General features: G+C 43.0%; 1 protein-coding gene across 2 annotated transcripts in view; it reads right to left on the reverse strand.

The window, feature by feature from the left end:
• The window catches only part of SCAF8 (SR-related CTD associated factor 8), a 233,620-nt gene that overhangs the window by 46,646 nt on the left and 169,495 nt on the right, over positions 1-17,479 (reverse strand). Inside the window, exon 22 of one of the 2 annotated variants that reach the window (XM_010344280.3) lies at positions 4,600-6,332. The exons of the other annotated variant lie outside the window; for it this stretch is intronic. The gene's annotated coding sequence lies outside the window, so the exon portion shown is untranslated. Of the gene's footprint in view, positions 1-4,599; positions 6,333-17,479 lie in introns of those variants that run through there. 2 annotated transcript variants of the gene reach the window in all.

Genomic DNA, 17,479 nt, shown 5'->3' on the forward strand with positions numbered 1-17,479 from the left:
GTGGGATGCTGGTGTTTCGTGACTGTTTAAGGGATGAGCTAAAATACGCTAAGCACACCTGCTCTATTAAGTAAGTTTGCTTTTTGCTCTGCCCTTGGGAGGAGAGGGAATGTCGTTAATGTTGATTTATGTCAGAAGCTGGTGCTCTATGGACTGAGCTCTGTGCCTGGTGCTGCTGCTGCCCCAGGTCCAGCATGGCAAACCCCACGGGCATGAACCCAGACCTGGAGCACCTCAAGGTCCTGATGGCCTTTGCAACAGCAAAGACTGTTAGGATTATACCCAGTAGAGCATTATGTTAATGCATTACAAAAAAAATTCAAATTTCTGAAAAACTGGAGTTCCATTGGAAAAACCTCAAGCCCCAACTATGCTAGAACATAGTCTGTTGCTGTATTATCTCGGGGATCCTCAGCTTGGAGATTCTGATGGTCTGGTTGAGCACACTGCGGAATTATTACTTTTACTTGGAATGTAAGTAGGACTTCAGTGAGATGGAAGGAACAGCACTGCTTATGTCTTGGCTGAAGTCTAAGACACAATAATCAGCAAATGATTAGGTGGTGGTCACGCTTGTACTTACTCGAGTTAATAATTTGCTTTAAGCAACATGTATTTTCTATAGCCTTTACCACTGGATAGAAATGTTTGGATTTCCAAAGGAAACCTATGTGAGTCTTATATTCCAGTTAGTTAAATACCTGTGCTTACATCTGATGTATCCTTCTGCCTGAGAGAAACATAGGAGCTAATGCTGAATTAAATCTACAATTCACTGATGATCTATTGGCTTCAATTTTCTCTTTTGTATTTAATGATAACATCTAAGTCAGATACAACTAGACTGAAAACATCCAATCAACCCTATTTCCATGCCACTGTTAATTGCAATGGGGATCTGGAAAACCAGCCTTGTTTCTGTGGACTGCTAAGAAAGCCCCAGGAAAACCAAACCCACTCCAGAAAAGAATAACTTCCTATCGATTCTATCCCACCCTCTTGCCAGAGTCTATCCTTATTCCATGAATTACATTCTTTTTTTTTTTTAAATAAGAGAGATCTCGGCTGGGCGCGGTGGCTCAAGCCTGTAATCCCAGCACTTTGGGAGGCCGAGGCGGGTGGATCACAAGGTCAAGAGATCGAGACCAACCTGGTCAACATGGTGAAACCCCATCTCTACTAAAAATACAAAAAATTAGCTGGGCATGGTGGCGCGTGCCTGTAATCCCAGCTACTCAGGAGGCTGAGGCAGGAGAATTGCCTGAACCCAGGAGGCGGAGGTTGTGGTGAGCCGCGATCGTGCCATTGCACTCCAGCCTGGGTAACAAGAGCGAAACTCCGTCTCAAAAAAAAAAAAAAAAAAAGAGAGATCTCTTGAGAAACTCTGAATTCTTTTGGTTTGATAGTAGAAATAGTTTCCTGTATTCTGCCTGTAATTTTCCAAACGTTATAAAGCCACAGTCCTTGTGCTTGAAAGTATTTTGAGTTCCCCCACCCCTGTTTACAGGTGAAAAGGGTCACTTCTCTGTTGAATTCAACAGCAGCATTCACGGATGGTGAGACCTGCATCCTTGCTAGCCTTTCAGGGTTTAGAAGAGTTCACTAGTATAAGTCAATATAGGTTCTCAAATCCAAATAAAACTATAAATGTGTTACTGGCTAAGAAACCGCAAAAGACTAAACTGTAAGAACTGTTTTCTGTTTTCCATGGTGGAAAGCTGAGCTAACAAAGAACAAGTCATTTTTAGTGAAACTAGTGATTTGCATCTGCCTCTGTGAGCATCTTTGGCATTCCTCTTGTGTTTAAGATGTAATACACACCCGTATCCCTATGGAACATGCACATTCTAATGACATGCTCAAGCATAATTTTCATTCACTGTTCCATCTCTGATCTCAAGCACAGTACTGGGTATTTTAGTAAGCACTAGATATACACGTGTTGGATAAATGAAGGAATATTGGTATTTAGAGAAAAATTTGCAAGATTCTAATTTAAAAAAAAAAAAACAAACAAAAAAAACAAGCACAGGGGCTGGAGTCAGTATGAAGAAGGCGGGGCTTCGGTTGTGGCCAGGCCTGCTGTACGTGAAGTGAGAAACTGGGAATCACTTTCTGGGCCACCAGAACCCCAGCCCTTGTTGCAGAACCCAGAGCTGGCCTCTTGGTCCCCGAGCTCTCCTGGCAGTCCCCAGCCAGGCCTTGTCTTTGAGACCTTTGCGTTTTTGTGGCCTAAGAGGATTCTGGTCACTCTGCTTATGGCCTCCAATCTCACAATGTATGCACTTACAAGTGCACTCATATTACACAGGGGAAAAAAAAAAAAGCCCTTGGGCCAGGCACAGTGTCTCATGCCTATAATCCCAGCACTTTGGGAGGCCAAGGTGGGTGGATCACCTGAGGTCAGGAGTTCAAGACCAACCCGGCCAACATGGTGAAACTCAGTCTCCACTAAAAATACAATAATTAGCCGAGTGTGGTGGTGGGCACCTGTAATCCCAGCTACTTGGGAGGCTGAGGCAGGAAAATCGCTTGAACCCAGGAGGCCGAGATTGTGCCACTGCACTCCAGTCTGGGCAACAGAGCGAGACTTTGTCTCAAAAAAAAAAAAAAAAAAAAAAAAAAAGAAAGAAAGAAAGCCCTCTATTACATGAACATTTCTGCACTCACATTACGTAGGGAAAAGAAAGCCCTCAATTGCATGGACATTCTGGCAAAAGTTACTTCCTTTTCCTTGTAGTCTTTTTTTTTTTCTGTCATAATGAAAAGATGGGAATAATGCAGTAGGAAGCAGAGAGGTCCTGGTTCCATGCCTGAGTGCTGTGATTCTCGGCCTGTGTGACACCGTGTGTGGGAGCTTTTAAGTATCAGTGCAACTCTCCACGCAGGGTCCTTTAAGATACAAAGTAATATTTGTCACAGTCTTCATAAAGCTTTGCAAAAAATCTTTGGAATAGCAATTGCTTCCACGCAATAGTATTCTACCCATCCCATGATCAAGTGGGCAAAATTAAAAAGAGGCATATTCAGACTCTTTCCCAGCTGTGCAAGCTGAGAGTCATGGCCATCTGAAAGCCACATTTATTTCTAGCACTATGGATCCTTCAGTAGATTTTAAAATTTGCATTAATTTTATGAATGATATCTTTTTAGAAAATATATCTGAGTACAGTACTTGAACTTATATTTTTAAAAGTTCGGATTAAAAATGCCTGTATATTTTTTCTAGTTTGCAATCTTTTTTCCTAAAACATCTAAATCATAGGCAATTTATTTGTATCTTACAGGATTTAGAAATAATTTAGTTTTGTAATAATGTAAGAATGGATGAAAACGAGCATCATTTTATTTCCTTACAGGTAGAATGTTTTTCTATGATAATAAAAAAAAGTTTTGAAAGAGATGGGTGCTTCAGAAGAAATAAAAGGAGTAAATATAGTATTTTTCACAGATACTAAAAGGTACAGTAAACAACTATAAAACAGTAACTATGAGCCAATCTAAACCCGGTGCCAGGCTGCCTCTCTCTGTAATCTAATTTAAAGAGTCCTCCAAGAGAAAGCTCAGCCATAAAAATGGTTGGATTTGATGCCACTACCATAGTCTGGAATGTTCTTCAATATCCAGATACAGACACAGAAATAGTGGATTTGGGGAAATCACTATTAACGAATGAAAGGAGGCTTTCTTCTGAAGCATCAAACTTCACAATTTTCTTAACTGCTTATATTTTTAAGTCATTTAAAATGCAAAGGATAAAAGTAATTATCCGTATGTAAAAGTAATCATCTATGGATAAAAGTAATCATTCACGTGTAATTCCTTTGTGGAGGCCATTCTGAAATAGATTTTTCCCCCTCTATGAGGAATTTATTAACCACAAAGAAATAAGACACCCAGCTCATTTGAATGAGATCTCTGTATTGGAATTCAAGTGAGAGGCCAGCATTTACTCACAAAGCCAAACAACCACCCTGGGGGATTCTTTCTAACTGTGCAAATACCAAATAGCTTCAGTTTGTCAAAGTCACTTAATACTGTTTTAAAGACCAGCTCGAAATGCTTCAAGTCCCTGGAGAACTGTGACTTGTGAAAGCTTTCCTTTGCCATGGACCGAAGCAGGGATGGAGGGTGGACTGTTCAATATTCATGCCGATTCACACAGAGAGCCTGTCCAGATGCGCAGGCGGAAGGGAACAGGAGCATATGAAAAGGGAATTCATCCAGGGAACAAAACCATCAACCTCTGCCCCTATTATGCTGCCTCGGGATTTTAAAAAGATTACTCTTCCAACAGATGGGCCTTCATGTGCACCTGATCATTGGAAAAGCACCTCCAGCTAAGTACTGATGGCATATGCACCCAGCACTGAAGGAATGATCCTATTTTTAACTTCATTTGCTATTCTGTTTCTCCTTTCACCCTATCCATTGAAAAGCACCTCAGAAACTTTTTTTTCCCAATTTAATTTCCCAAATTATTTGCTCATATGTGCACTAGAATGGTGAGGTTAGTGACAAATCCATCCTCTTCCTTCATGGGGGGTGGTGGCTTGGGGGTAGGGGGTGGGGGGTGGGAAGTGGGAGCAAGATGGATGTTTGCCAATTGCAGGTTTAGCTACAAAAGAGAAGAAAAGGGATCTTTTCTCATTGCCATGTCAAATTTGGTAGAAGCGCCACGCAAGACCTAAGTTTTCTACTTGGATTCACATGTCTATTTCTTTGGAGATGTTTTATTATTGCAATATGATGGAATACATAAAACAATACTCCAACACTACTGGGCAGAGAGTCAAACAAAAAAGATCCTATTGAAAACTTTGTAATTGCCACTATATTACCTATAGCATTCTCTAGTTTTCTACTTACTACTTGACAGAAAATATCATTCTAATCAATTTAATAGAAAATCTGTTGTAAGGAGAAACTCAAGAAAGCTTAGGTATAATCCTCAGGAATTAATCTGAATCCTTGTTATAGGATACATTTCAAAAAGACCTTGGCATTCAAAAATTTCTTGGCCTTTCAATAAATAAAAAGAGTGGTTGTTCAAATATAGAAAAAAAAAAACCGTGAAAGCCTTGAACTATGAATGTATCTCTACATCACTAGACATACAAATTGCTTGGTTACTAGGCACAGACAGACCGCAAAAGATGCACTACACTACACAGCAAAATAAATGATTAACAACCAAAATGGATTTCCATTTTTATTATGAATGTCCAAAGTGACAGCATACTGTGGAAATGTTAGGTTCTCACTGATTAAATTTCAAGAGACCACAGACTACAGCATTCCAAGCACTTTAATTTTTGACAGAGCCAAAACAAATAAAAAAAATGATCAAAATATTCTTTTGGGTGTAAAGAGTATTCATATTGGAGTTTTTGTCATTTCTTTCTTCCCTGCAGGTATGGTGAACACTGATAATTTCCAAAACACAATTTCTGGATACTTGCAGCAAACTTTTATAATCTCTGCCTGAGTAAGAAGCTAAGAAGAAATGTACTTATAAAGTGTGTTTACGATACGATGTGATGTGTTTGTTCACCCTCATTTCCTTACTATCCCACAAGGCTTCTTGTCTACCACCCAGGTACCTGCTGTTTCTAACAACAGGACAGCCAGGCTGAAGAGAAACACTCAGAAGACTATATGGAACCCCGGATTTTCTGAAAGCTGCATTTACTTTTTCTCTTTTAATGAAAGCTTAAGACTTTCAGTGTTTGAGAATGTTCAAGGGGATACCTAACGATAATGGATTAAAGCCACCAATCAAGAACTACACAGTCTACAGAGATTGTGTTCAAGGAAAGAGCCTTGGTTCCCTAAAGCTATGGTTCTAGTAATCTGTAGGTCCAACACAATATGACTTTTTTTCCCCCCGAAGGGTCTCCTTGCCATCTGTCCTTTCCACCACTGGTACGGGATGATGCTACAGATGGAGTTTGTTGCCACTGATATTCCAATCAAATCTGGTCCTGTGGAAGTGGGTATCTCTTACAGATGCAATATTGTTCATCTGAGTGGATCCCAAAAAAGAACGATTATGAACTAGAAACTCATAGAGTTTGTATTTAAAATTTATAAAATTAAACCTGCTCCAACAGGTAATACAGGGAGGCATGCTTGCAACCTCTGGATTCAATCAGAAACAATGCCTGAGAGCACAGAGCCTTCTCAATAGGGAACGGCGGGTTCCTTTTAACGCTTCCTTAAACAAGATCCGATGTGATGGACATTAGCACTTTGAAGCACGTCTGTCTCATTTATTTCTACAAGGCCTGGGACACAGGAAGCTGCCAGGACTTCATTCATCATCATCTTGCCTGTTGACAAAAGGAATAATAACTGGTCATCACTGGTCAATGGAATAATTTTTCCTAGTTTTCTTCCAAGATCATTGCTAAAGAAAAGGTGGTGTCAATACAACAGCAAATATTTCAATGTTTGATGAATTTCTGTGCTCTGAAATGCCATGCCTTCTTCCAACAGAGCAGGAAGAATCATGTTATGCAGTTATCCCATTTGTTGCTCTATGAATGCTGGAATGATTCAGGAGACAGCCCTGTCCTGAAGTCGGCAGACCCAGGCTCCACACATGATTCTGCCAGTGACTCACACAGTCACCTAAACTTGTTGGGCCTTGGTTCCTTCACATCTAGGCTAAAAGGACTTCAGGAGAGCGTGTCTAAAAAGAAGGCCATCAAGTGCTAACTTTTAATAGGTTCGTGTGGTCCTGCCTTCTTAGTTCCTTACAGAGCATAACCAGGTACGACCATCTCAAGCTGCGGCTTACAAAATACCTACACTTGGGTGCCTGTGGTCCTTGTTCAGCTTGGAGTTGAGAATCAGGTCCAGAGAAATTTTAAAATCTCTACTAGCATCTTGAAGTCCATTAAAATCTTAAATGATAGAGTGATGGGTACAGAATTCTGAAAATACACATCTCCATGTTTTCACATCTTTTGCTGTCTTAAGGTCAAAGAAGTATCTTTTTTGTTTTTCCCTGTTGGCTTTCTTAAGAAATAATCGCATAAAAGCTGAAAAATACATTTAAGTATAAAAACATGGAAGCATTCTCTAAGAGCCTACTATCTAGTTGTATAATTCAACCAGTTGGATTAATTTAAATAACTACGCCAAGTAACTTTACTAAGACACATGTCTGGTAGGAGAGATGGGACCTAAACGTAGAAAGTCTGACCCTAAAATGAATGCTTTTTTTTTTTTTTTTTTTTTTTACTTTGAAATGGAGTCTTGCTCTGTCACCCAGGCTGAAGTGCCATAGTGCAATCTCAGCTCACTGCAAACCCGCCTCCTGGGTTCTAGCAATTCTCTTGAATTTTCCCTGGAGTAGCCAGACTACAGGCATGCGCCACCATGCCTGGGTAATTTTTTTATATTTTTAGTAGAGACAGAGTTTCACCATTTTGGCTAGGCTGGTCTCGAACTCCTGACATCAGGTGATCTGCCCACCTCAGCCTCCCAAAGTGCTGGGATTAAAGGCATGAGCCACCCCGCCAGATATCATATGATATATTTTTAAGGCATCCTGTTGCCATGTGTGACAAGAAAGGTGGCTGAAATATTTTTCATCTTTCTACTGTGCTTTTGGATAGAGGGGAAACGTGTGAACGGTCCACATAAAACAAAACTAGTGGCAAGATATCATCTATTACTTTGGATTATTCTAAGGGTTTTGTTAATGAGTTTATTATGCAAACCTAAAAGCTGACTTACAGAAAAAAGTTGACTTAAATGCTACCCAAGAAAGAAAAAGGCAATGAAGATAAGCTCCATCATTTGACTCTCAACAGCAACAAGACTAAAGTTACAGAGTCATTTTCTTAAATCTGGATAAGATTTGCCAGGTTGTAACCGGATCGGCTCTTGTCCATAGCAAATTGGCAATTATGTGATAAAGGCACAGAGATCACAATGGTGAACAAAAAGAAAATGATACAAATTCACTCAAATTATGGGGACCTGTACAAATGATCTGTAAACACATGCACATGTGCTAACACACACTAAATGTGCAGGTTTCTTTGTTGCCAAATAAGAGAAACAAATGTTTCTGTCTCAACAAATGAACTTGAAATGTAAGTAAAATTTATTATGGGATTCTGGCAAGTATTTTTATGACCATGGCTTTCTGGGATGATTTCTATTTTTTTTTTTTTTTTTTTTTAGACAGGGATTCACTCTGACACCCAGGCTGGAGTGCAGTGGCACGATCTCGGCTCACTGTAACCTCTGCCTCCTGGGTTCAAGTGATTCTTCTGCCTCAGCCTCCTGAATACCTGGGATTATAGGCACGCACCATCATGCCTGGCTAATTTTAGTATTTTTAGTAGAGACGGGGTTTCACCATGTTGGCCAGGCTGGTCTTGAACTCCTGACCTCAAGTGATCTGCCCACCTCGGTCTCCCAAAGTGCTGGGATTTAGAGGCATGCGTCACCATGCCCGGCCTCTGGGAAGATTTAATATACATCGTAAGTGCCTGATGGCATCACTGCAAGTGCACATGTAATGATTCCTCGCTGAAGAAGGTGGGTATTGAAAAGCAGAAATGTTCGGAACAGTACAGAGGCGTGGAGAGGACGGGCTCGGCAGTGTGTCTTGGAGAGTGCTTTAGTTTGCAAAGGTTTCTCATGTTTATGCTCTGGTCCTTACAACAGGGGAGCCAGCTTCCGCCTGGGGAGGCAGCTGAGATGAGCGAGTTCACGCAACCTGCCCAAGGCTGGTGCTACTTTTTCTTTTTTAAACACACTGTCTCTTGCTCCTAACACTGAATATTGATAAATTTATTATTTATTATTGTTCTTCATTTCTTCTGCATAGTGTTATTACTGCTATTGGCACTCATACATTAAGTGCTTTGTAAAGGATTCTTGCAAAATGGGTATAACAGCGTGATAACTGGTGTTTGCATGATATGCGATTAATGTCTCCACATAATCACGACTTACAAAGTAGATATAACTATCTCCACAAAGAAAGAAACTGAGGTTCAGAGATGTGCTTTGCCCAGTGTCACATGGCAACTAGCAGAGCTAGAATTCCAAGCCTATTAGCTCCAGTTCCTGCTGTCTCCACTGTGCATAGTGTTTCGGCGTATGCTGAGCCACTAAGCAAACGCCCACTATACATGCTATGCAGCTCCATTTTTACGTGTCAAACCCAAGAGGAGCTGCTGCATCCAAAGCCTACTCATGTGGCTCATGCCTGTAATCCCAGCACTTTGGGAGGCCAAAGACAAAAGACTGCTTGAGGCCAGGAGTTCAAGACCAACCTGGCAACATAGCGGGAACCTGTCTCTACAAATAAATAAATCAATAAAGCCGAGTCTCTCTCTCACACACACAGCTACTCCAGAGATCCGTGAAGTATCTGGATCAAGGATTCATGCTGAGGGGACATGACAAACAGGTGGGCTTATTTCAAACTCCATAAACAGCTATGTTCTTGGGAAGATGTGCATTCTCACAGTCAGCAATCACCCTTTGTAAGCAGTTGCCAGGGTGCACATGGGCTCCCAGAACACTGGCTCTAATTTCATAGTAAAGAAACGGTAGGAGGTCAGGACCCCTACTTCTCAATGGGAACATGGTACAAAGGATAAGAACTTTTTTCTTTTGAAATAAAATTGAGAAGTCGTAGTGCCTGGAGGTAGAAGGAATACCTGGAGGAAAGTGAAAAATTTTAGAACCAGTTTTCTGCAGCACAAATTGCCGTAAATAATGTATTTGCTACACCTGTCCTTGGTTTCTAAATGCACAGTATGGCGATTCTTTCATAAAATGGATGACAAGGAAGGCAAATGGAAATGAAGGTTCTGCTCAAACAGATGTCACTGGCTGGGTGTCCGCTGGTGTCAGATAACTTACACTGCCTATTTAATCTGGGCAAACAGCCCAGGAAAGTATCAGGCTGATGCAAATGTAATTGTGGTAGTAGCAAAACTGCGATTACTTTTGCACCAACTTAGATATATTCATTAATCTCACACTGCAAATGAAAAAACTGAGGTTCAAAGGGGTAATCTAGCCAAGATGACACACCTAGAAAGTGGCAGACGCTGGATTTCAGCTAAATATGAATGCCTATTATATATTATATATGCCATATATATATAGATACCAAATTATATATGCCTTTTCTCTCAAAGGCTACTTCCCCAAGACACCTCAACAACCAGACATCTGGACAGTCACCCTACACTGCAGCCCATGAAACTGTTTCTTTTCTTCGAGATGGAGTCTTACTGTGTCACCCAGGCACAAGTGCAGTGGCGTGATCTCAGCTCACTACAACCTCCACCTCCTGGGGTTCAAGTGATTCTTATGCCTCAGTCTCTCAAGTACCTGGAATTACAGGCGTGCACCACCACGCCCCGCTAACTTTTGTATTTGTAGTAGAGACGAGGTTTCGCCACACTGGCCAGGCTGGTCTCAAACTCCTGACCTCTTAGGTGATCCACCTGCCTTGGCCTTCCAGAGTGGTGGGATTACAGGTGTGAGCCACTGCGCCCAGTTGAGACTATTTCCTGATGAGGGCCCAGCAGTGCTCAGGATTGAAGGGAGGCCCAACTGCTTCCAAATCAGCAACATCCCCTATCACCTACAGAAATCCAACTAAGAGACAGTGGCCAGGCTTCCAGGTCAATTTCATGAGGTTACAGAAGAGGGACAGAGAGAAAGGACCTGGCAGAGTGGCTCCTCAGACACCACAAGGGGCCAACTGCATGAAGAAACAGACACTGAGGTACCTACAGTTTTTGTTTTTTAGAGTCAGGGACTTGCTCTGTCACTCACGATGTAGTGCAGTGGTGCAATCACAGCTCACTGCACCATGGAACTCCTGGGCTCAAGTGGTCCTCCCACCTCAGCCTCTTGAGTAGCTGGGACTATAACAGTGCACTACCACACCCTGCTAAATTTTTTTTGAGACAGTCTCTGTTGCCCAGGCTGGAGTACAATGGCACAATCTCGGCTCACTGCAACCTCTGGCTCCCAGGTTCAAGCGTTTCTCCTGCCTCAGACCTCCCAAGTAGCTGCAATTACAGGCACATGCCACCATGCCTGGGTAATTTTTGTATTTTTAGTAGAGATTGGGTTTCACCATGTTGGCCAGGCTGGTCTCAAACTCTTGGCCTCTCAAAGTGCTGAGATTACAGGCATGAGCCACTGCACCCAGCCCCCTGTTAATTTTTTATTTTTTGTAGAGATGGTGGTCTTACTATGTTGCCCAGGCTGGTTCTGAAGTCTTGGCCTCAAGTAATCCTCTTGCCTTGGCCTCTCAAAGTACTGGGATTACATGTGTGAGCCACTGTGCCCAGCAAACTTCACTTATAATGTGAAGGGTCCTATGATCTAGTTACAATCTTCCCCTCTTAGCTGATTTTCAAATGATCTATTAGCAGGCTGTAAACTGCATACAGCTGAAGAATCATCTATAAATTTACAGCAGAGAAAGAAAACAAGGAGGACAATATGGAGAAACCATCTAGAGAGAGGCCCTGACCCGTTTAATGTTAATCTCCATTTTCCCCCAGTGAAGCTCTTAGCAGAACTGCCAGCAATCAGCAAAGCTGGAGACTGGCATCCTGGTGTCCTCTTCTTCCTTCGTGCTCCGCAAAAGAAGAAGGCGGGTGATTAAGAGGCCAGGGGACAGAAAATCCACAGGGTCGATTTGTCCCAGCACTAATGATACTGGATTCGTAGCCAGTGGACTAACTGCAAACGTGATGGAGCAGGACCAAGGAAACTTGCTTTGAATGAGGGCCTCTCCAACCACGTTCAGCTCCAAGCCTCCGCCAGTCTGCCCTGCCATGTGGAAACGAAGGCACCAGAGTTGCTCATGGATGCCAGAGCCCAAGCTGCCTCATCCAGCTGATCCATTTGGTCAGCCCATATGGGAGCAGAACGGCTGGCACCGAGCTGAAAGTTTCAGTGTGTGCAGACACGTTGGAACATAATTTGCTAAATGTTTTATTGTTCTGTAGTTAAAAATCTACTTAAAATGTGAGGAGCTACATTCCCATTAGATTAGAACAATATGAAGTCATGTCCTTTCAAGTACCAAGCGTTAAGAATAATTACAAGAACATAAAGGCAATCATTTCCTATTAGGGAAGTTTATTCCTGTGATGGGGGATGCCCAGGGCTCCTCTGTTAACCGAGATCCTGTTTCCTGCTTCCCATCCACACGTGCACCACCCACACAATCCTTGAGAGTCCCCAAAGGAGAGACTGAATTTCACCATCACGGAAAGAGGGATCCTATGAGCGCTAAATCAGACCTTTGGAATGGCCAGGCACAAGGCTCTCATTTTAAATATCAGAAAACAAGCTCAGAGATTCTACACTTGCCCAGGAACATACGATTGAGAATCCAAGAGAGGTTCTTGATTCTTGGTCCTACAATGCCCCTTGTTCATTTTGTTCAAATATCTCAGATATTATATCCTGAAAAATTATGCCACTTGGTGTGAATAATCCAAATACGACGCGAACTTTGGGACCATGATGGATTAAGCCATTTCTATAGCCATTTTCTGTTTTTGCTTTTAGACACTTATGGTGATAAGTTTCCATAGGTGTTAGAGTCTGGTGTTGTGAGCTGGTGGGAGGGAGGCACAGGGTTGCAGAGCATAGGGTGTCAGGGCCTGGCAGAACCCCTCCAGCAGGCCCGCGTCCGGGAGGCAGGTGAGCACATAGAGGAGAAACGTGCACTGGGATCTGGGATCAGAGGCACGGGGTTTGCATCTCTGGTTTTGTTCTTGATTAGGCGCACGCTCCTTGGCTAAGTTCCTTAGCTACTCTGACTTTCCTCAGTTGTCAAATATGATCAACATTGCCCCTGAGGCTAATGGGGGACTAAGAGGCTGGAAGGGTACCCTCACTTCCTTCTGCCGGCTGAGTTCTCAGGCAGCCCTGGAGAACAGGGGGATGGCAGAGATGTTCACTGATACCCACAGTTATAGGAGCAAGGCCAGGGTTTCCCATTTCCTCCAGCTGGGATGCTCTGCCCTCTCTCTCTGCTCTACCTTGAGGGGGCTCAGGCAGCCACATTCTACCTGAAGCTGCCTCCTCTGCAAGGCCTTCCTAGTAGCTAAGGCTGCCCAGTCACCAGCCTCCCTCGCCCCATTCATAACCTTATCTTCCCCCTTTTTTCCTTGACTGGGAGCTCCTCTGTGATTGATTTAAAATGTGATGAAAGAGGCCACCACCTTCTCATGGATCCAGTGGCAGTGGGCATGCTGACCACACTCTCCACCTCTTCCTGGCCACTAGGAAGTCAGGATACACCCTGTTCCACAGCTCCAGAAACTAAACAGGTCGCCTCTTTCCCCCTCACCCCTCCAACATTCTCCCTCTATCTCTGGGCCATTCCTACTTGGATGAGAGAACCACAAGCTACTAGGAATCAAGACACCTGTGTTCCAAAAGAAAGTCAATACTCATGCTCTTGTCGAGGTACAAGAAAAAAATTCAAGAAATTTCTGCAAACAGCTCATGAGAACCACTATCGTTTTGACTCCATACGACCTGACAGTTCTGCACTTTGAAACCCTGGCACACCGGCCATTGGGGTGGGGGCTGGGAGACAGGACAAGAAGCTGCAAGAGAAAGAGGACAAGAACAGGTTGTTCAAGACACTAACCACTCTGTCACCTAATAGCAGACAGCCATGTTTGTAGGCTAGGAAAGCGAGAATGCAGACCCCATGGAGCCAAGGTCAGTGTCTGAATTCATCTTGGTAAGACGTAGACCCCCGGGCAAGGGGCTTAATGGCCATTCAACACTGAATTAAATGGAATAACACTAAATAGCTACCCTGGAAGATAGGAGTCTACCTGCTCAGCAGTAATTGCTTTAGGCCATTTGTATAAGGCAGCTTGTGACAGTCATTCCATAGGCAGTACAATCACCTCGACTGCTTGGAGGCCTTCAGACTGCAGGCTGATGCTGAGAACTGATGCATTTTACGTGAGTGCTGGCTTCGGATCCTTCTCCTTCTAGCTTAAAGGTGAAACGGTTTGACTTTAAGTTTCCAAGAACAAATACTGTAAGATTAATGCATGGCAGGTCACATGAGGTGCTGCTCTCACTTTAAAATCTGGCATGTTCAAACTATTTATTTTATTTATTTTGAGATGGAGTCTTATTCTGTCACCCAGGCTGGAGGGCAGTGGTGCAATCTTGGCTCACTACAACCTCCTCCACCTCCTGGGTTCAAGCCATTCTCCTGCCTCAGCCTCCCGAGTAGCCAGGACTACAGGCACAGACTACCATGCCTAGGTAATTTTTGTATTTGTAGTAGGGATGGGTTTTCACCATGTTGGCCAGGCTGGTCTCACACTCCTGACCTCAGGTGATCTGCCTGCCTGTTTTCCCCAGGACTGGGAATCAGTCAAAGAGGTGACATGATCCACCTCGCCCGGCCTCAAACTATCATTTAGTAGGAAGTATTCTCCTCTCTTGAAGGCTAGAGTGAAAACTCTAAACATTTTTTTTTTTTAGTAGAATTGAAGCCATCAGATAAAAATTTTTAACAATTTTAAATGTTAATTTTAAAAGACTTAATATTTCCTACAGGCGTGCCACATTTATGCATAAAGTATGCTCTAGAAACTCAAGGCATTGATTCAATCTTATTTTTAGTGTGCTGGAAGAAGTCAGTGTTCAAAGAAATCCCATTGTTAATCTTTTTGTAGACAAAGAAACCTTTCAAAAGTGAACAATCACCCGTTTAAAAAGATTTTTGATTCAAATATCCAGTCTGCCGAAAGCAAACTCAATCTGGTGTCCTCGGCTGTCTTCACGACTGAATTGGAGAGAATATATGACCGTCCGTTTAAGCAGATGCGATTTTTAAAAATTGCTTAAGAAACTCACTTGCAGACTGAATTAGTGGCAGAGAACTGACATGACTTAGTCAAGGAAATGACAAGCCACCACTCACTTTTTCTGCCATGCCAGAAAATGCAGCTCAAGGGACAGGTGACCCCTGGAATATCTAGGACAGGAACACCTACCACAGCCCTGGGTGGTGCAAGGTTAGGAGGGGACAAACGGCCAGAAAAAGTCCTTGCAGGGATCCCGCCCAGCTGCCCTTGATCGGAGGACTCAGCTATGCCTCCACTCCATCTTTACTTATGCGCATATGCTTACAGAAACTGGCGCTCAATGCCTGTAAAGTGGGCACGATGCAGCAAATACAATAATTAGGGTTATTTTTATGCTTAAAACCACAGAGCAAGGAGGGCTCAGCTAAGGTTCCTGCCATCTCTCACATACCTAACAATCATGTCAGTGAAAGACTACACTTGAATTGCATGTCTCTCTCTCTCTCTTTTTTAATGGAATAACAGTTTTTAGAAAGGCACAGTGTCAGCCGGGTGCGGTGACTCATGCCTATAATCCCAGCACTTTGGGAGGCTGAGGGGTGGGTGGATCACCTGAGGTCAGGAGTTCGAGACCAGCCTGACCAACATGACAAAACTAAAAATATAAAATAAGCCGGGCATGCTGGTGGGTGCCTGTAATCCCAGCTATTCGGGAGGCTGAGGCAAGAGAATCACCTGAACCTGGGAGGCAGAGGTTGCAGTGAGCCAAGATCGCGCCATTGCACTGCAGCCTGGGAAACAAGAGTGAAACTCAAAGAAAGAAAGAAAGAAAGAAAGAAAGAAAGAAAGAAAGAAAGAAAGAAAGAAAGAAAGAAAGAAAGAAAAGAAAGAAAGAAAGAAAGAAAGAAAGAAAGAAAGAAAGAAAGAAAGAAGGAAAGAAAGAAGGAAAGAAGGAAAGAAGGAAAGAAAAGAAAGAAAGAAAGAAAGAAAGAAAGAAAGAAAGGCACAGTGTCTTAACAAGCTCACAGAGAACTCCAAACATGATCCAAATTAATCAACCACTAATAGATACTCTTTTTCTATAAACACAGCAGATTCACGAACAGTTGTCTTAGGCAGATCCAAAAAGAAAGAATAGAACAAGACATGATTTTTCAAAAAAATGGATGGCTTTCCATAATCATATTCCTCAGAAGCCTCAACCAGGATTAAGCCTTGGCCAGGATTTGAGGCAAGAAAATCGAGGGCTGGGTGTGGTGGCTCATGCCTGTCATCCCAATACTTTGGGAGGTCAAGGCGGGTGGATAACCTGAGGTCAGGAGTTCACCACCAGCCTGGACAACGTGATGAAACCCAGTCTCTACTAAAATACAAAATAATTAGCTGGGTGGCGGGTGCCTGTAATTCCAGCTACTCGGGAGGCTGAAGTAGGAGAACTCCTTGAACCCGGGAAGTGAAGGCTACAGTGAGCTAAGATTTTGCCATTGCATTCCTGCCTGGGCAACAAGAGCGAAACTCTGTCTAAAAAAAAAAAAAAAAAAAAAAAGAAGAAGAAAGAAAGAAAGAAAAAGAAAATCTCTTCCTTTGCAGTATTTCAGAGCTGAGGTGTGCTGAATCTGCAACCACAGAGAATTCCCCCGCATGCTAAGGGGTGAACAGCATACAACATCTGCAGATACGTGTCTCACACAATACCCCCGGCAAGACACGTGTAATCAATCACCATCCAGGCCTGTAACTCTTCACAGAAGCCCTTGACATCTGTGAGGGACACATCTCAGATATTAGCAAATCCCCAAATTACAAATCCCATCATAGTATGTAATACTGCCTGCCTCTCCCGCCCCACCAAAAATAGGTATGCAATGAGTAAAAAAGGCTGCATTGGCAAGGTACGGTGGCTCACACCTGTAATCCCAGCACTTTGGGAGGCCGAGGCAGGCGGATCACTCAAGGTCAGGAGTTCGAGACAAGCCTGGCCAACATGGTGAAACCCCATCTCTACTAAATACACAAAAGTCAGTTGGGTGTGGTGGTGGAACACCTATAATCTCAGCTACTTGTGAGGCTGAGGCAGGAGAATCACTTGAGCCAGGGAGGCAGAGTTTGCAGTGAGCCAAGATCACACCACCACACTCCAGCCTAGGCAACAGAGCAAGACTCAAAAAAAAAAAAAAAAAAAAAAACCGCTGCATGGGCTATGGATGGCAGCAATCAACAAGGCTGATTCACCCACCTGAGTCACACATGGCCACCCACCTGCCCTGCAGTCAATGCTATTCATATTTGTGCCTTCACAAAATTACAGAGTATCACATTATGCATTGATTTGTAATACCTAAAACCAAACGTTAGCACCAGGAATGCCAAGGTGCTCAGGCATTTGTCTGCAATTAGTTTCCTATTTTTCAAGCTCATGTAAAACATGGGCAGCCAGCAGCTTGGGTAGAAGCTCAGTTGGCTCAGTCTCTTAGGGGACACCGTATATTCTTGCTTCACAGCCTCTGTGACATGGGTTGAAAACCACAGATCTAACATAATGTATGATTGTTTGGAAAGGCTTGTTCTGAAATGATTTTAAGCATTATTGTGAATCCGTCCAAATTAGGGACCACTAC

Source organism: Saimiri boliviensis, chromosome 4 (genome assembly GCF_048565385.1).
Source record: "Saimiri boliviensis isolate mSaiBol1 chromosome 4, mSaiBol1.pri, whole genome shotgun sequence".
Taxonomy (NCBI): domain Eukaryota; kingdom Metazoa; phylum Chordata; class Mammalia; order Primates; family Cebidae; genus Saimiri; species Saimiri boliviensis.